The following is a 19,163-nucleotide window of genomic DNA, read 5'->3' as shown; positions in this document are numbered from 1 at the left end:
CAGGAACACTTTATATGTGTGAGATTTATGTCATGCTGAGACAATTTTTACAAGATTTAGAGACCAGTATGTGAAGAAAGCAAATCTTTTAGAAGGTATGAGAAACAAGACAAGGATGGGGGTGTTGAGCTTTTAATGAAATATAGATGCCGATATCATTGCAAAAATGTATACACAAGAAAAAAACCAGAAGTCTAATCAGCCTAAGTTCATTGTTATGGCAATGGATCTGCCCCAGGAAAGTTTTGCTGTCCTTGTTCTGATTGGTCATTTCTTAGTGCCAAGTGATTTCTCTGAGCTCTGAAGTTGTTGCCTTCAGTGTTTCAGCTGGAGAGAATAAGCAATTAAGAAAAATTACTATGAAAGCAGACTATAAATAAATTAAAATACTGTATCAGAAAGGGGCCAGTCTGCACTTTTGCAAGTGGTAAATACAAGACAGGAACTCTTTTTCCCCAGTTTACCCCCTCTCCCCTCTACCTATTTATTTCCAAGCTCACAGAGTACATCAGGAAAAGCACCACTGAAAAAAAAATAGGAGTAGGCAAGAGAGGAACATGCAACAGATGTTAAGACATGCACAGAAAAACATGCAAGTGAAAAATACACAAATTAAATTCAAGGTTTTGAGTTGCTTTCTTTTATTTACTTGTGCTGAAGACTAACAAGCTCTTCATTACATCACATTATGATCACATTATGTGTAATTAAAGTGTGTTACATTTCAGATTCTGAAAAGCTGATGTGGTGAAGCAAGTTTCTGGAAAATATGTATAAAGATGTTTGAAGTATTTGTATCCTTTCACTTAATAATGCCCAGTTAAATAAAATCTGACAGCTTCCTTATTAAAACTATGAAGTGATGTAAAACATCCTCCCTCAAGGACTCCTCAAATATAAAATAAACAGAATGTAAAGAGTGCACACTTTTCTCTCTCCACAAAATGTTCCTGTCTTTTGGCTGAAACAAAGAAGCTGCATAAAGTTAGCTGCATGTCCCAGTAATCAAGGGAAGAAATTGGAAAATAACCCTGCCAATTGAAACTCCAGGAGTTTTTTTGGCCAAGGTAGTGTCAACACAGTGTCCCTTTGGCCAACCAAGAGGTTACTGAAACAGAAGAAAAAATACACAGAGTTGTCAAAAATGTCCATGAATAGATAGGGTCAAATTTTCCAAAGACAAAAGCCTTTTTCAAGCAGACAAAAGAATCAGCATGAATTATACACCTGTATTTGCCACAGTGCCACATGAAAATGCTGGAGCATAAGTAGATGGGAACAAAGACAGAAAAAAAACCAGTAGAAAATGTTCAGACCCCACTTTTTTTCTTTTTTTGTTCTTTTTTTTTCCCCCCCCCCACAGAAAGAAGTACAAGGGGAATTTTTCACTCTCCAGTGTTCTGGATGCCAAAAGTTTCAAATACATAAGAAGTGAACATCTGTGCAAATTTCATCCACAATATAAACTCTCAGCTTGGACCTGCTCTGGCAATTTGCACATAAGGAAATCTAATCTCTGTGTTTAGTGATAATAGTTGCACTTTCAAATGTAAGCACAAGTTTTTGTATGAACAAATCAATCATTAAAGATAGAGGGTCAAAAGTGATCAGAAAGTGCCAGAATCATCCATTGAAGAATTCTTCTAAAAGTGGATGATCCACTACTAACATTGGAAGAGATATAACATCTATTGGAGCCAGTAATGCTCCTTGCAACTAATTAACTAAGATGGCTGACAACCAAATATTCCAGATAGTCGTGACTGTAGAGTTGTCTGGAGACTTGACTGGATTTAGGGGAGGACACTCAACATGACTGTAATCTTTTTTTCAACTGTATTCTTACATTGGTGGACCCATACCCTCCCAAGACCCTTAAAAGAAAAAGAAAATTGTTGACTAAGTCAGAAGACATCTGGCAGACTTAGTGGAATGCACTGATTGTGTTCAATGACATCTGCTCCACAGAGAAGCATTACCTGGCTCTGTTCAGAATAAGCCAGCTGTCCAGTCAGCTGGAATGAGCAGTCAGAGGCATCTGAAGAAATCAGAAATATGACAAATACATAGTGCATTCAGATTAATCAAGAAATGGCCTTTCTTGGTAAAAAGCTAGGCATCCAAAGGGAAAAGGATTGCCAATTGAAGATTGTGTGTCTCTCTAGAAGTATTTCCATAGGGACATTTCTTTGGATCAGGATGATGGGAAGGAGAAGATTTGCCAGTGTGTACCCTACATGCACAAGCAGCTTTCTGAGAAGTGGCAGCCAAAATGGCTTTGTGGCTTACACGAGATTTACATTGAATAACTCTGCTGCTAAATCAAGATTCTTGACTTTGTACATGCTCTAGAGGGGCTGTTTCTTGAACTGGAGGGAAGAAGTTGTTTACATCCTTTTATGGCAACTGACAATATTTCTACAAATATTCTAACCTCTCGCCACAGGGAAAAAAGAACCCAATCATGCTATGATTCAGGTCCAACATATACCTTAAATGAAGTAATATAATAAAATAAATATACAAGGAAGCATTTGGAGAAAATGCCCATGTGAAACAGCCTCTACCAGAGTTCCTGAGTGACTGATTTTGTAAGATTCAAACTAGCATCACCATTCAGAAGAGCTTTAAACTAAGAGACCCAAGGAAGAAAACTGGAAAAAGTCATGTTCCAGTCTCCAAATCCCTCTTTGCTACACAGGCAAAAGAAAAACAGTTGAAAGAGTTCAGCAAAAAGAAAAAAACACCAGCAGAAGCAGCAAAGAGAAAAGTGTAAGCAGAGAATATAGAGTAGTCATGGAGACAATTCAGTTACTGAAAGGATTATAAAGGATTGAGTTGAAGTGGGTGAGGTAACAGAGAGACAACTTTGCTGTTTGGAAACCAATGAAAGGTGGCAAGGTTACAAACCAGAGGAAGTGAAACCAATAGGGGAGGACATGATATTAGACAGTAGAGCCATAACAAGACTTGGTGGACTAACATTCATTATTGGAAAGTGGATATTGAAATATATGATAATCTTCTGAAAGCTGGAAATAAAATCAGGAGTAGAATACTGCCATAGTTTAATAAAGACCACTTCTGCAAATAAAAATCTGTATTAACATGGATAAAACCATAGCTTTTAAGGTCAAAATCAATTTGAATGAAGGGCTTTAAAATGAATTAGGGTCAGAAGTTTGCCATTGCCTCGCATAGATCAAATCTGAACCTGGATGAGGACCTCATTAATATTTTGTTGGAAAGAAAATGGCTGTCAGAAATTGTATCACTGTGTGGACACATAAATTTCCCAGACATATTGGAAAAACATGCTACCAAATATGGTAGGACCTACTTGTTCCTGAATGCGATAGCCAACATATTTCTTCACTAAGTGTACTGTGACTAATAAGTACCATTACAAAAAAGGTTCTGGTCAGCTGGAAATGACAGATCCAGCAGAAGACCTGGGCACAGAATTTAATCACAAGATTACGATGAGTCACCAGAGTGACGATAAAGCGCAATGTGATACTAGCCCACAGCAAAAGCAAAGTATTTCCAATAGAAATTGGGATGTATTAATATCATTATAAAAGAAAACAGTAAACTGAAGACAGTGCTCTGTGTTACGTTGTGTGCAAAGATGAACTCAGACCAGAACAGGTGGAAGGAAGGTCTAGTCATCCTTGTGTGGAACTGAGAGCCTACTTTGAGAGGAGAGACAAAAATGAGAGCAGAGATGAAATGTGGCTGCTCTCTATGAACTGTGTTAGCATAAGGTAAGAACTGGAGGACTAACTACGGGGTTACGTTGGGAGGGAAATAAAGTGGCCTGAATTAATTTAAGAAAGAAAAAAAGAACAAGTTTCCTTACAATCAGCTGCATAAAGCCTTGAACAAGCTTCCTGAAAGAAGTGCAAGAGCAAAAAGTAATGATGAAAGACATTGAGGCTAGGAATGGGATTACATGATGCAGTTCATCCCCAGCACAGAATACTGCAAATAATGGTCCAGTAAAACCCTTCCCCTGTTCAATGTCCACATAAAATTATTAAGCATACGTGAGATGCAGCTTTTCATCAATAGATACCAAGCTACTCATACACGACAGTTAATACTTGTATAATATAGCACATAGAATCAGAGCATCATAGAATGGTTTGGGTTGGAAGGGACCTTAGGGCTCATATTCCAACCTCCCAATACATTTAATACTTAGTCCTCTACATGCTGTACAAAGCTGTAGTGATTTATATAAATGTAAGACATTGTTTAATATATTGGATTTTTTTTTGCACTGTATATAATAAGATTCATAAGACCTATACTACAGAAAATGTGGAAATATGAGCTAAATCTATGTAGCATCAACTAGTATCAAATACCATTGGCTTTTCACAATGCAAATTACATTTTTTTATTTTCTTTCTTTCTTTCTTTCTTCCTCCCATCTTCTGTTTAAAACATGAACAATAAATAAAACAAAAGGGTCACATTTAGAAAGCAGAGATGAAAATGGGTGTTAGCTTTGACATATATAGCTATGTTCAAAATGCAATACACTATATAATGTGCTTTTTTCTCCTCTGTTTCAAAGTGTCCAATACCACATATAATGCTATGTGTAGGTAAAGTTTTTTCAGATCTTATTGTCATAAATGTTACTTTTTTGTGTTATCTACAGTGGACCTGAGGAACAAACTGCTCCTAGCTGTCACTGGGTCAGTGAACTTCCAAAATGAATTAATCATTTATGACAACTAATAATTTATGTAGCAATGTAAGATAGAACAATGAATTCAGCATCAAAATTGCATTTTTCAGGAAGTAAGTGTCTGTGAGTATGGGGTCAGAAAATAATTTCATCTCAATTTCAGCCATTCATTTTGATGGATATGGGGATATTTCAGCTTTCCTTTACTGTAGGGGTAGTAGCTGCTGCTATATGAAGGCAAGAGATGAGATATGAATTGAGGCTCTGTTGTAATGTAGTTTTCCTCCCTTTCACATAGAGTGTGTCTTCCTTTATATATAAGTGTTGCAGTGCTAGGTTTGGTTTAGCAAGCTGCAGCTTTCCTGGAGAGCACAGCAGAGCTGCTTAGGGCAGGGCAGCCATTCTGCCCTCCCGTAGTCCTTTTTGGTCAGCCCTGAACTCCTGCTCTGGCTAGCTGGGCTCTGCAACACAGAGATAGCAAAAGAGGCAGAAGAGGGACCCTCATAGAGGCCTCAGAGGACTTTCATTGTTGCATCGCATCCAGGTGGTTTCCTGAGGCTGAGAGACCTCCTGGTCACAGAGCAGGGGGGTTTTCTCAGGGTCTCAGGGGCAGTACATGGGTGGAGTTGGGGTACAGGAACCAGTAGGGAGTAGCCAGGGCTAGGGGCAGGGGAAAGGGGGGGAAAAATGTGGAATAAGAAAAGCAGTGGGTAAATAGACCACCACATCCCCCCCTTTCATATTAAATTGAAAAGGGAAGGGCATAATTTTTATACAACAGAAAAAATGGTAAAACCATGCAAAATAGTTAAATTTAAAGTGATGAGGCGATTGGTTGTTGTTGACTTTGGAGATTGGTGCTGGCTGAGTTCTCAAACAGCAGCTGCTTTTGTAGCTTATCACGTTCTTTCTTCTGCTGGGGCTGCTGGGATGACATCTTTTCGGTTGCTACTTTCTTCACTTCTCGTCAGGGTGGCCTGGCGAGTGCAGGAGGGGGGTGCTGTGTCGCGGTTCCTGCGCTGTGCGGTGCGCGGAGCCGCAGCTCCACACCGATACCCTCAGGGCAGGCCGGCCCGCGTGATCCTAGGGGTTTTTTGGGGTTTTTTTTTCACTTTCGGCATGGGCGCTGCTCTCATGCTGCAGTCCCAAGCTGCCCGGCAGAGGCGGGGGCTGGCCCGGGGCAGGACCGCGGCGGGCTGTGCGGCCCCAGCGTATGAGGACTAAATTCAGCAAAGAAAACTATGTAAAATTGACATAACCATAAGAAAGTTCAGGGTTGAGCTCATTGAAAAACAGGAAAGATACTCTCTAAAATTCAAGAAACTTGTATAAACTTTTTGTATACACCTTTCATCAGTAATATACAAAATTATACAAGCTACTGAAATTTCACAACTAGTGTCAGAATCTCAGTGCTTGAGTCTATGCCCTTCTGACCTCAGTAAAACTCAGAATTGTCATCTTGATGTAAACTTCCTCTCTAGCCTACACAAAAAATAGCTTGACCATTCCAGGTAATGAGCAGAGTTACAGAGTTTGTATGGCTCATTTGGAAAGAGTTAATATGGGACTTGCACATTACATGTGGATTTCTGCATCTATACCAGGTAGGCTAATGTCACATACACAGCTGGATAGAAATGAAGGAGGAAGGATAAAAAGATTCATAAATTAATTACACTTTCCACATCCAGGTATCTACACTTTTAAGGTCCACAAATGAGATTTTAGATATCTGCAAAGCCCATCTCTCAAACCACATACAGAACAACAACTATATTACTTAACTTCAGGTTGCATTTTGAAGCATGTAAAATCTCAAAGACTACTGGAGGGCACATGTAACTTCCTCTGAAAAATCAAGCTTTGAGCATTCAGGCTGCTTTTCAACGTGCTCATCACAGAAAAGTATAAGCAGTTTAGAAGATAAGTCACAGGAAATGTACTCAACAGCATTCTTCACGATTTCACCGGAACACAAATACAGCAGACCCCCACTGCCAAGGACAGTTTTGGTCTATCTGCCTGTGTTGGGCTCATTGGGGAACATTTTTCCCTCTTTCTTTTGGCAGGGCATCTAAGAAAATGTAGAGACATAAAATCAGATCCACCAAAATCAAAATACATAACCTATTTGAATAGAAACTAAGATTGTTTTCATTATTACAGCAAGTCTTCTATGATACAAGTCCTAATATTTTAAGATGTGCTTGTATTGCAACAAGTGATTCAAATAATTTTCAAACTTGAAACATGGGCAGATTGCTTGCAGTATAGCTGTCCATCTGGAAATTTCAGATTTTGTTTATCTATTTTCACAAGAATTTTGACATATCAAACACTTGGGGTTGCAGAAGATGACAATTCATTTTGACTACACACTGTCTAAGTAAACACTTGTCAAATGAGGAGTGCTGAAATCAAAACAGGGTTTGTATGTGTCACTCCATTAATTGCAATCTTCCTGGCTACTGGTCCAAATTTTAGTTACTGCTTCAATACTGTTCAAGAAGAAAAGCAGCACTCAGATAATTGTCAATTCTGTAGCATGATGAGTTGAGTAGCATTAGATGTGTCTAACAATAATTATATTTCTACCCTGTCCAAAAATACATGGAGCAACTGTTGAGGCCTCTTCACTGGTAGCCATGACATTGGGGCTGAGAGCAGACCAGCCTCACTGGGGAAGGATTGAAGGAAAGCCTTTCAAAAGGCTTTGAAAGGAAAATTTAGTAGAATTGAACTAGTCCTAGCTGGAGGCGTGAGCTAGGCAGCAAGCTTTTAGGCATTAATGGACACTGAGCTTGGCTCAGGAGTCAGGGCTCAACTTGAGAAAAAGTGAATTCTCATTAAACACCCACCCAAACAATTGTAAATCCCTTGTAACCAGCTGTTGCCACCATCTTAGATTTACACAAGACATAATAAAGAATCAAAGAGGAATTTAAAAGCAACCAAAAGTTGGAGCAGTAGGAGAAGGTTTGGATCCCAACCTGCCTGAGCTTGGAAAGGCTTCACACACTCTACTTTTCAGCTTGAGCCCATCTGCAGTTTCAAGTGTGTTTGTCAATTTAAATTAGACCTTTAGAATTAAAAAAAAAAAAATTATTTTACCACTAATTCTTTAAGTGTTACCTTAAAGCTGGGTAAATCATTTGCAGTGAAATTCTGACTCATTCCAATGGGTCCTGCCTTCCAGGCTACACAAGTTTATGAATCCCAGAGCATTCAAATGAACTCTGCAATGCAGTTGTCCATAAACACAACAAGCTCCAAAATCTCCCTCCACAGTCAACATCCCTTACTCAATACATGCTCTGAATTCCTCTTCTTCTGTCACCTCTAATCCTCTCAAATGCTTCGTACTTTCCAAAATCAACTAAATGGAGACCTAAAATGTAGATGAAGAATAAGATAACACAGTGTTAGTCTGATTCCTTTGCAAGCACAGAAAACAAAGCCTTAAGGTTCACTTGCCCTGTGGAAATTAAAGATTTTCAAGATTAAAACAAGCCTAACCTGCAGCCTACACCAACCATAGATAAGGAAGGGCCTTCACGTGTATTTATCCATATTTATTTTTCAGGTGCACAAACTGGACGCACCACAATTCTCTGAAAACTTTGCGAAACACATGACACCATGGCAAGCAGCCATCAGAAAATGACCAGGACAGCTAAAGGAATCATTTATAAATCAACATTAAAAAAAACACCACTTAGTAGATTATTTGCTGTAGCTAGGATGAGAGCAGAGAGGTACATAAAAAACTTGAAAATATTTGTTTGTTTTTAATGGTTTGACTTTTCAAAATAATTGTTTTCTTTTAAAATGTGTTTAAAATTAAGGAGGATTAAAAATCCCACAATTATATGAAATAAAGTATTTTGGTGCAGAAAATGTTTAATGTAAGCAGAAATATGTGTTTATTTTATTTGCATTATGTTTGGATTTTTTATTACAGTGAGATAAACAAAAATTTTTCACTATGAGTCAATCTGAAATATTTTTTTAGGTTTTTTAGTTCAGAAAGTAAAGTGAAAAATTAATTATTCATTAAGACCTAATGGCAAAGTTTTCACTGGAAAGAGACTGGAACTTTCTACCAAGTACAAATAAAGTCTTATTTGTTTATTTAAATTCAGTTCAGTAAATGACTAAGTCCAAGAATATATATAGAAGAAAAGAGCTGAGGCTAACTTCGCACTTTCCATGGTTTAGGAAGTGTGCTTCTCCCCAAATGTGACATTCACATATATATTTCTAGCTCACATATATCACACATCATATTGTACGTGGATATCAGGTTGCCAATGTGTCCTATAACCAATGCATCACTTACCCTGCCTGAACCCAACCTGGTCCTATTAGGATGAGGTCACAAAGTAATGAAAGTGTTAATAAAGTTATGAATTTGATGTCAAGTTTTACTACTGAAAGATCAGCCAGAGGTTATGCTGTGCATTTTACCGCATACAAATATCTCTCAAACAGGCTAAAAGTAGCCACTGAAACAGATACTTTAAACTTCATCTTCAAGCATACCATGCAACCTGGCTTAGTGGAAAATGCTTCTTAGCTGCTATGCAAGGGGCCTGACACACTAAATTTGTAGATCATAAAACATGAAGAAGACATTGGTTTTCTACCTCAAGATATTCAACAGCTGTGTTTATTCTCAGATTTTTTTTACAGATAGGAAATCAGGCACAATGCCTTTTATCTAACAGGAGTAGGAATTCTTTTTAATTCATTTTCTGAAGACATTAGTTTCTGTCTTAGCCACTGTCTTAGCACTGTACATACTTTCATCAAAATGACTCAGCTGTAACTATTTTCACTGGAGTTAGGCATGGGTTTCATAGTTTCCAATCTAGTGCTATTCTTTGTCATCTTTCTTATTCCTAACTCTGAAATTAAGGTCTTAAGTTTAAATAAGCTGTCTTAGAACAACTGCTGAAAGAATTTATCCGTGACAATACTTGGTAAACTCAGATTTCTGGGTTTAACCCACTGAATCACTTCTAAGCACTTTGGCACCCAGGTACTGCAGCATTCAAAATGCCACCTTCAACACAGGAGTCCAGCATTTCTGACAGTATTTTTCACCGGCCGAAAGTACATTAGTGCAGAAGAGAGCTGCCCATCCAACATGCTCTGGTTGTTCCACACAGCTCACGAGAGTCCACCCAGCCATGGATGGATCCTAACAAATCCTCTGATGATTTCCCATATGCAGATATTATCAGCAAGTCACGTAGTTCCTTTTGTGACTAATGCTCTAAATGACATGATGGCTGAAGGATGGCATTCCTCATGCACTGCAAGAGCCAAGCATAAATTAGACAGTTTTCATCTTTTTTTTTTTTTTTTTTTTTTTTTTTTTTTTTTTTTTTTTTTAATATATATTATATGGCTACCCACCAACACCAATTTTCAGCCTTCTTTTAGTCTTCAAGGTTCTGGGGGCTTTTTTTTTTGTTTGTTCACTGGAGTCTGATGGGAGGCAAAATTTACTAAAAAATAACAGAATAACCTCTTTCCTGTCTAATGATTGGCACTGAGAGGAACTTTTAAGTTCTGGAAAGTCTGAAGGTCTTCTTCATAAAGCTGATGAGCTTCTCATCATTCTACAGGCATTTTTGTAATATTACCTAGGCAAGAGTGATCCAAGCCAAAACCAAGATTTATTAAAAACAGAGAAAATGGAATCCAAAGAAACAGTTTCCTGAATAGCAGGGAACTTAACACTTCAGTGAAACTGGATTTCTATGATGGCAAGTGGTAATGATGGGGTCAGACACATAACTTCAAGTAGTTTACAAAATAAGGATACCTGATACAAACATTAGACTGTTAATATGTTTCATCCTTACCTGAATATACATTGGAGTACATATATTCTTAGTAAAATATCACAGTTCCAAATATTTTGCTGCTCAATCTAAATACTTTTTATGATAGAAACAAAATTAAAACACAGTATCAGTTTACAGAAGAGTATATCCCTCAGGATTGCTTCACATTGCGACATCCACAAAATGTAGATAGTTAAATTATTTTGTCTTCTGTCTTTAAACTTAATAAATAACTAATGGTAAGAAAAAAAATAGTGATTTTACATTGGTAAAGACATCACTGGAGCAACTGATGTAAAAGTTGGGGAAAAGAGACAAGCTTTTATCAAGTGAGAGTCGCTGTTTCTTTCCAGTACTATCATTTCACCTAGTAAAAGGTATTACCTCTCTATACAAAATTTTGCTCTACCCTGCTTTACCTCAATATCTCAGAAATATTGAAAGTTCAAAATATTTGTTGTTCATCTGCTCATTAGCTTTTCCCACTGTTAGTCACATCTGTAAATAAAAGAGAAGGAAAGTGCAAAGATTAAACCGTTCTACCCTTGCTAACCACGCCAAAGGCTGTATGCAGTGGGAATGCTCAGAGATCCTGGCTTTCCAGCACACTAAGATTTCCAAGGCCACGTTTCATAGGGTCACTGTTGTGCTAAGCCAGAGCTGTGTCACTTCTCTGATATTTCCTGAACTGAATGACATCTGCCCACAGCAGGAAAGAGAAGGTCAATGTCCACTACTGGCAGATGTGCATGGCTGGATTTTAAGGACATACCATGTTCAGTCTTCAAGCTGTTTCTGGCCTCAACTTTTCATAGACTGTGGGAAAGAGAAAGGAAATCTATGCAATAGCACACATTTTCATGGCAAATGAAAAAAAATTTTATACACCTTAAAATATTGTTGTCAAGTTTCCTTATGTAATCATTGCCTCCATGTGTTTAAATATACCTATTTATTGAATTTATTGGCTGTACATGCTTTCATCAAAATGACTCAGCCATAACTATTTTCACTGGAGTTAGGCACAGGCTTCATATTTTCCAATCTAGCGCTATTCTTTGTCATCTTTCTTATTTCTAACTCTGAAATTAAGGCCTTATGTTTAAATAAGTGAAGAAGATACAAGATACACTACTTCCACAATCCAATAAAACTTCTCTTTTTTTAGGCATGTTCACACTGGGCTGAGTCTTTGTTTACAAAATGGTTAAGGTTTCTAATTACTGAAAGAGATCAAATATATACTGTACTCCACTTTATCCACTACAGAAATCAGCTTCAGTGTTTTGTTACAAAGCTGTAAAACACAGCACCAAGGAGAGCCACAGATTCCAAAACTCTGTCAGAGAACCCCTTGGGCACTTCAAGAGCAATTAAATCTACAGATTGTTCAGGACAAAATAACTTGGCATGCTTTTTGGCACCAGAAAAAAAAATATCACCATTTCTAAGACCTCAGTTTCAGTTTGCTCCTGATTTCCCAAACATCTCAAATTCTCACTGCTGGAATTCCTCATGGCCGAATTCCTTCCAGTTTTTGTTGAAGAGCCTTCTTTACAGAAATATCACAAAATTATCTGATGGAAATAATGGGTATTTTCTAAACCCTCATCTTAACTATCTAATCCTTGCACTTAAGCCTTCATCTTCATTTCAATCATAACTGAAGCCTCCAAGCATGATTTAGGAAAGTCAGGAGGTACAATCCCTTGGTTTAAAATAAGAAGTAGACAGAACAGCAACAATATTGTACTCCCACATTCTGAAAAGCAGTTTCAGATTCCATAAATGTACCCCCACAGTCTACAGAGACAAGGATAGGAAAAAAACACCACCTGAGAACCCCTTCCATGTGTCTAGGAAGGGCAACACAGACCAGCACAAACTCTTTCACTCACACAGGAGTAAGATTCATGATCAGGGTTGTTGTTTTATGCTGACCTGCTGAAACAGCCCATAAAGCACACTACCCAACAGGTAGGGCATCCAACCCTGGTTTTAGACAGAACTGCCCCATAAAACTTAACACCTGTAATTCACTGTGGCACCAACACTGCATAATCTCAAGCACACAAGATGACTGCACTGCAATTTCGAAGCAATATCAATTCAGACTTTAACCAAATTACATGACCTCAGTTTATGCCACTCCCTCCTGTCCACATTAACTTTCCTTTTTTTCACATTATTAGCTTTTTGTTGGCAAAGTTTCCTCATCTGACACCTTTTGCACTAGTATGAGCACTCCAGCAATCACAGCAGAAGGCTATAAAAAGGGCAGCTTATCCCTTTAAATAATAGTACAGATTGTTTAGGCAGCTACAGCCTCTATTCCTCACTGACTGGTGTCAATGGCACTTAGCCATAATGGTATTTGCAATGTTGCAGTGGAAGAAACACTAATCTGTGTTTGTATTTACATCAAATTTTGAGCCTAATATATTGGCACTGACTGGTGCTGCAGCAGGCAAAAACTCAGAGACTGTAAATCTTATTTTCACATTGCAATTTCATGACACAAGAACTGTACTTCCAGGTACTTTTGTATTCTTTTGCTTGTCAGAAATGTGGAAAGAAAAAAAAGCAATGCTTAAAAAAACGGGGACTTTTCTGTATGGAAAGTATTGCCTTTCCTTCAGAAAAGCCAACTATTCAACCTTTTTGAAATTTGGTAATAGAAAACCAAATAATTTTGGCCAAAGCCACACAGAAATAGTTTGGGGGTTTCCCGCAAAAAGCCCTGCAAGTTTCTAAGAAATGTAGATACTATCTGGAAGTACATTCAAAGAAGTCTTGTTCCCTTTCAAATAAAGACTCAGACACAAAGGTCATTTAGGGTAGTCTCCTTATTTCGTCAGTTATGCTACTGAATCTAATTTCATCAGAAGGAAGTCTCTCATCAACTACTATACTTAAAAAAAAATTACCTTTCATGGCTTGCATGAGAAAAAAAAACACAGCCATTTTTATCTGTGTCTGTTGTTGTTTGCTGTAGTGGGAACCTCTGAAAAACAAAACAACCCAGCATCACTGGTGTTATTACACATAAATCCAACTGCTCGTTATAAATTCTGACAATGCTCAACTGTCCAGTCCAATCTCAGATGAAGGTAAAACCAGGCAGTGCTACTAAAGAGAAAGATGATGACAAATTTCAAGTATCAAAATATCTTACGCTGACCAAGAGGATTTATGAGCCTGAAAGCATCTGACCTCAATTTAAAAAACTTTGGAAAATTTTACTGTTGATTTGTATCTGAGGAAACAAGAATGAAATGCATAATAAACCATGATCTATGCATGAGAACATATCTAAACAGCTGAATATATAAATAAGAGTTTTTCTATAATCCAATAAAACCAACAGCAAAAGAAAATACAAAAAAAAGCAGACCAAGAAAAGAGAAAATTTTTCACTTAATTCTTCTCCATATGCACAACAGGTTTAAAAGTCACACAGAGGTATAAAACTTATATTCAGAGAAATAGGGAGAAGAACAAAAAGAAATATGAAGAAAAAAAATAAAACCAGTGAGGAAAAAAAACAGACTTCACATAGACTCTTAAATAAATTTCCATGCAGGGAAAAAAAAAGTGAACTAAAATTTCAGGAACAGAGCACTTAGAATTTATTATTGCACTTCCCAATACCACAGATATAGGCAAAATCAGAGCATGTAAATGAGTTCATTTAAGTCTCATATTCCTGACACTTTTCCAACGAACATTTCAGACTCATTTTGAAAAACACACCGAAGACAGATTTTCTTCTGGTGTTTGCCTGAATGACACTCTTGCCTCTGCATAAGAATGCTGCACTGTTTTCAGATCCATTCCAACACTTTTCCTAGTGTTTCACTTTGAACTGAAGAAAATGAGAATTCTCAAGACGCACCCTTTTAGAAAACTGAGTCACATCAGGTCACAATGATTTGGCTTCAATGACTACATAAAACATTGCAGTTGGCACAGATGTATCATAAACAGCTTGGTAGTGATTTTGAAAGAAATGTGTATGCTTGGAAGCTTGCTGAAAGATGAACACGGAGATGTAGATTTTCACTTCTCAGTTCTGTTCTTCATGCTGGCAAAGCACCTGCATGTTACAGGCAAATGCCAAATTCTGTTTGGATGCAAGAATTTACTCCCTCCCTCATTTATACCCACTTTCATGGCATTCTCATGTAGGCTTTCTTCTCTGTTTATTCTCAGCTTAGTGGTGTGACAGCCTCTGGTGTTCCACCCCAACAGTAAATCCCATTTTCAAAGTGCCTTCTCAAGAACCACACTGTAAGATTCATGTGTCTGTCTTCAACAGAAACCATTTTTAAGGATTAGCTGGCAAATCTGGGGTTCAGAAATTTCTGCCAGTACCAGGAATATATCCCAACTCCTCTAAGCAATAGTGAGAAGCTTCCAGCTCCCACCTTGTCACAGCTGGGCATGAAGAGGACAGAACTGAAAGTATCGATGTGGCTCTGTGGAAGAAATTCATGCAGAAAACAAAAGGGATGAGGCACTATTTTCCCCCAGCTTTACCCTATGATAAATTCACTGACTTGAGTGGAGTCACTGTGGAGTAGACTTAATATAATACAGTGATAAATCAGGCCTATTGATGCACTGACAGTGCCCCTGTAGGACCTTCTCAAGCCACCAGCTTACTGAACATTTCTCACAGCATTGTCTTCCCAAGCACTGTGACATGCCATTTCCACAGACAAATTGTTTCCTGACACAGCAGAGACAGATTTCCATGCTTCCTGCTTAGCTAATGCATTATAACCACTTTGTTTTGCACTGGTTGTCCTCTAATTTGTGTGCAAAAGGATTTCTGTGTCAAACACACAGCCCTCAGCTGTGGCAAATCCATGTGGAGTTTTGACTCCTAAAGCATCCAAAGATCACAGAAGTTACAGATGCAAAATGTACTTCCCTAACTACTTTTATGATTTGATTATTTGAAAATCCAGGAGAGAAAAGATGGATCAGGCTACTGGAGCCAAGAATGCTTTCTAAGGAAGCAGTGACAGCCAAACTCCTGGCCTTGAAGTCCAAGGTAGCAAAGGATGCCCTGAGGAAATATTTATACATCTCTTGGCCTTTTTGGACTCCTCAAAAATTTACTAGTTTTAGTTTTCTGACAGATATTAAACCCAAGAGGCAGCTTTAGACAGTGAAAAATTATGTCTGGTCATAATTGCTTGGTAATTAGCAGCCCTCAGCAGCAATAAGCCAAATAATAAACGTTTCTTCCAAGTATATCTAGTCATTGTTTTGATGACACCTTTCCAAATCAAGGCTTCTCATTTCTGGCCAGTGTCAAAAATGCCACAGGGGTGGGGCAATGTAAAATGAAAATCAGACTCCTCTTTGGAAATCAGATAGGACAAAAAATACCTGAAGAAAAGAAAGTCCAAAAACCAGGACTGTTCCAGCCTTCTTTCAACAACTCCAAGAGACCTTTGATGGTGGAAACATTCTGGTTTTCTCCTGCAGATCCAAAATGTCAGTAGATTATGTGCTGTTCCGGGCAAAGCTACAATGACAAAAATCAAAATTTATATTCAACAGATTTACTTCATGCCTACCCTGAAAAGTTCTGTCAATGTTTAGAGAAGAAAAGGAAGGCAACATGAGAAGGAAGATAAACACAGACCACCATCTCTACAATCTTTTCCACTACTGTAAGCAGAAGATAAAAAATCTGGGGATGTTCTTCTTGACTCAGTCCCCCTCTAATTAATAGATAGAGACACTGTTATGGACAGAGTCCATTTGCCATTTTACACATCTGCTCTAAGACAAGTAGAGCTGGTACCTACAGTCCCTTAACCACACTGGCTTCATATCAGATTATAACAGAATGCTGAAGGACTACCATAAGAGCACATTTGCACTTCAGATGCCCTTACATTTAATTAGATGAAGTCCACGCTCCTTCTCTAATCACACAGGCCAACTGCTCTTGTAGGCCTAAATGAAGAAGTCTCCTTCAGAAAAGAATGACTACCATTGAGGAAAAACATGGCTGCTTGTCCACAATCTTCGAGAAACACTCAGGGACATTGGAGAGAGAGAACTATTGGTCAAAAACTTGCAAGTTGCTCTGTCCCAAAAGGCAGAAAAATAGATGCAGGTCTAATGCTAAAGGGGTAGTTCCAACACATCTATAGCTGTTTTCTATCCAGACATCTGTCCTACCTTTTCTAACAAGAGTATATCTTGGATATGCCCACAGTCCAGAAGGCCAGCGGCATCCTGCACTGCATCCAAAGCAGTGTGGCCAGCAGGTCAAGGGAGGTGGTTCTGCTCCTCTATTCTGTTCTCATGAGGCTCCACCTGGAGTTCTGCATCCAGCTCTGGAGTCTCTAGCACAAGAAAGACATAGACTTGTTGGAGTGAGTCCAGAGGAGGGCCACAAAACTTATCAGTGTTGGAGCACCTCTCCTGCAAAGAAAGGCTGAGAGAGTTGAGTTGTTCAGCCTGGAGAAGGGAAGGCTCTGGAAAGACCTCACAGCAGTTTTCCAGTACTTAAAGGGGGCTTTTTTACATGACAAAAAAGAGGGAGAATGACATTTTAAATGGGCATATAGTTCTAGAACAAACAGGAACAAGGGGTTTAGTTGAAAAGAGGAGAGATTTAGATTAGATTTTAGAAAACAGTTCTTTACTCTGAGGGTGGTAAGCCACAGAACAGGTTGCCCAGAGAAGCTGTGGATGCCCCACAAGTTCATTGCCATGTTGGATGGGGCCCTGAGCCTTTCTATGATTCGATGATTTCCCTTCCCTCTCTACTCTTTATATGGAAAGACATTTTGACTAATTGTGAATTGGCCGACAAATAACCAGGGCTCAGCCGAGATATCCCTCACTCCTCAGGGCTAGGAAACTCCATCAAGAGGATGGGCTTCAGAAATGGGGGGAAGGTACCTATTGTGTGGCATTTCCAGACTCCAGAACCACTCTCCTAAAGCCCTCACACACAGCAGGGTGCTTTGAAGGTTCCACCCATCTTCTTGTATACACTTCCATTTGTTTTTAAAACAAAGCAACCTCCACAAACCAAGAAAGACAGAAGGCCAGGAGAAAAAAACCACAGATTAACTAGATATCCCATGTATTTACTTTAGACTTCAGTGCTAGTGACGGTCTCTATGTGAATAAAATAAACTAGCACAATGACAAATTATCCAAGTTTGAAGGAATAACAAGAGTTGAAATTATTGCAATTACACAATGTTCACAGAAATGCCAAACTGAAGTTCTCTGAACTGTAAATGAGACCTGAGGGTCAGGTTCTGGCCCAGGAAACACATGAGAAATCTCAAACAAATAAGTGAAGTAGCACTAACAGTAATCCAGTGCAGGACTGTGTGGGCTGCCTCTTCCCTGGGGAAGTTTTCCCACCATTTAGGCTCTGAGTCTTTGACTTCAGCATTAAAAGTACTGTCTTCTTGTAAGCTCAGTCATTAGACCTTTCTTGCTCCTCTACTGTTTACTTTCTTGGAGGAAAAGCTGACCCTCAGCCATGAGAACACAGCATCCTGGGCAGCCTGACCTGCGCTTATTGAACTCCATGGCTTCTCCACAGAGACAGGTGCCTAAAACACCATGGGATGCTCTGCTTTAAATAACCACAGTCCTTCTGAGATGACTTAAAGGGGATACCCCTCACACATCATTCTGCAGCTTTAGGTCCACAGTTTAAACTCAGATCTACTTTAACAGCAGATAGAGTAGGGATGGAGAAGTAAAGTAAGATCTCCCTAAATCTAAATAACACTATATTTTCTCAGCCTAAATGCACAACAGATCCCTTTAGACATAATTGCCTATGGTTGCCACAACTCCCAATGCCTTAGGGAGGATTTCTTGGATAGCCTTCAGCCCGGGATAACCAACAGACACTTCACATATTCCTCTGCCTGCCCAGCCTGCTTGCTACACTTTGACCACTGGACTGTTTTGACTTTGCACACCTTCTGCACATCACTAGCATGATGGAGACAGAGTTGTTTCATCTACTTCCCATTCCCATCTGATACGAACCTGATGCAAATTATAACTACTTTCATATGTGATAAGTTGGCAGAGAAGTTACCTTGTGATCTTCCAAAAAGGCTTTTATTACTGAGCTTCACATTAGGTGCTAAATTCTGAGTCTTTAACACTTTTCATGTAACTTACCTTCATTAGTTAAATCAATGCTGATGATAGCCCATAGATTTGCAGGGGGTTGCACCTACTTATGCATGACCTTGGAAGCCTTTTTAATGGGATGTTGTGGAGTATATTTTGGCAGGACACTGAAAACAAGTTTCTTTTACTTGCGAGATCACATAATCAGCCCAGCAGTGCTGAAATGTGGCAATGAAATCCTCTCATCGCGTAGAGATGATGATCAGTAATATCACCAATAGATAGGAAAAACTAACCGAGTCATCCCAGTCACTGAATCTTACTTGCATTTAAGGCTGACACATACATAGCAATTTGCCTCTGTTCTGCAGCAGCTGCAAACTATTAACTATGACAATGAAGTTGATTTTTAAACCAACAAATATGACGACTATTATGAAAGTTTTACCACTGTCACATGG

General features: G+C 38.7%; 1 long non-coding RNA gene across 1 annotated transcript in view; it reads right to left on the bottom strand.

Moving 5' to 3' along the window:
- LOC120410027 overlaps nt 1–19,163 on the bottom strand; it is a 270,677-nt gene that overhangs the window by 142,507 nt on the left and 109,007 nt on the right. Inside the window, exons 6-9 of the long non-coding RNA XR_005601950.1 lie at nt 16,765–16,931; nt 15,961–16,099; nt 13,488–13,564; nt 7,838–8,093 (exon numbers count right to left, since the gene is read on the bottom strand). This is a non-coding gene — a long non-coding RNA (uncharacterized LOC120410027). The remainder of the gene's footprint in view (nt 1–7,837; nt 8,094–13,487; nt 13,565–15,960; nt 16,100–16,764; nt 16,932–19,163) is intronic.

This window comes from Corvus cornix, chromosome 5 (assembly GCF_000738735.6).
Source record: "Corvus cornix cornix isolate S_Up_H32 chromosome 5, ASM73873v5, whole genome shotgun sequence".
NCBI classification, from domain to species: domain Eukaryota; kingdom Metazoa; phylum Chordata; class Aves; order Passeriformes; family Corvidae; genus Corvus; species Corvus cornix.
This window is presented reverse-complemented; position numbering and strand designations above follow the sequence as displayed.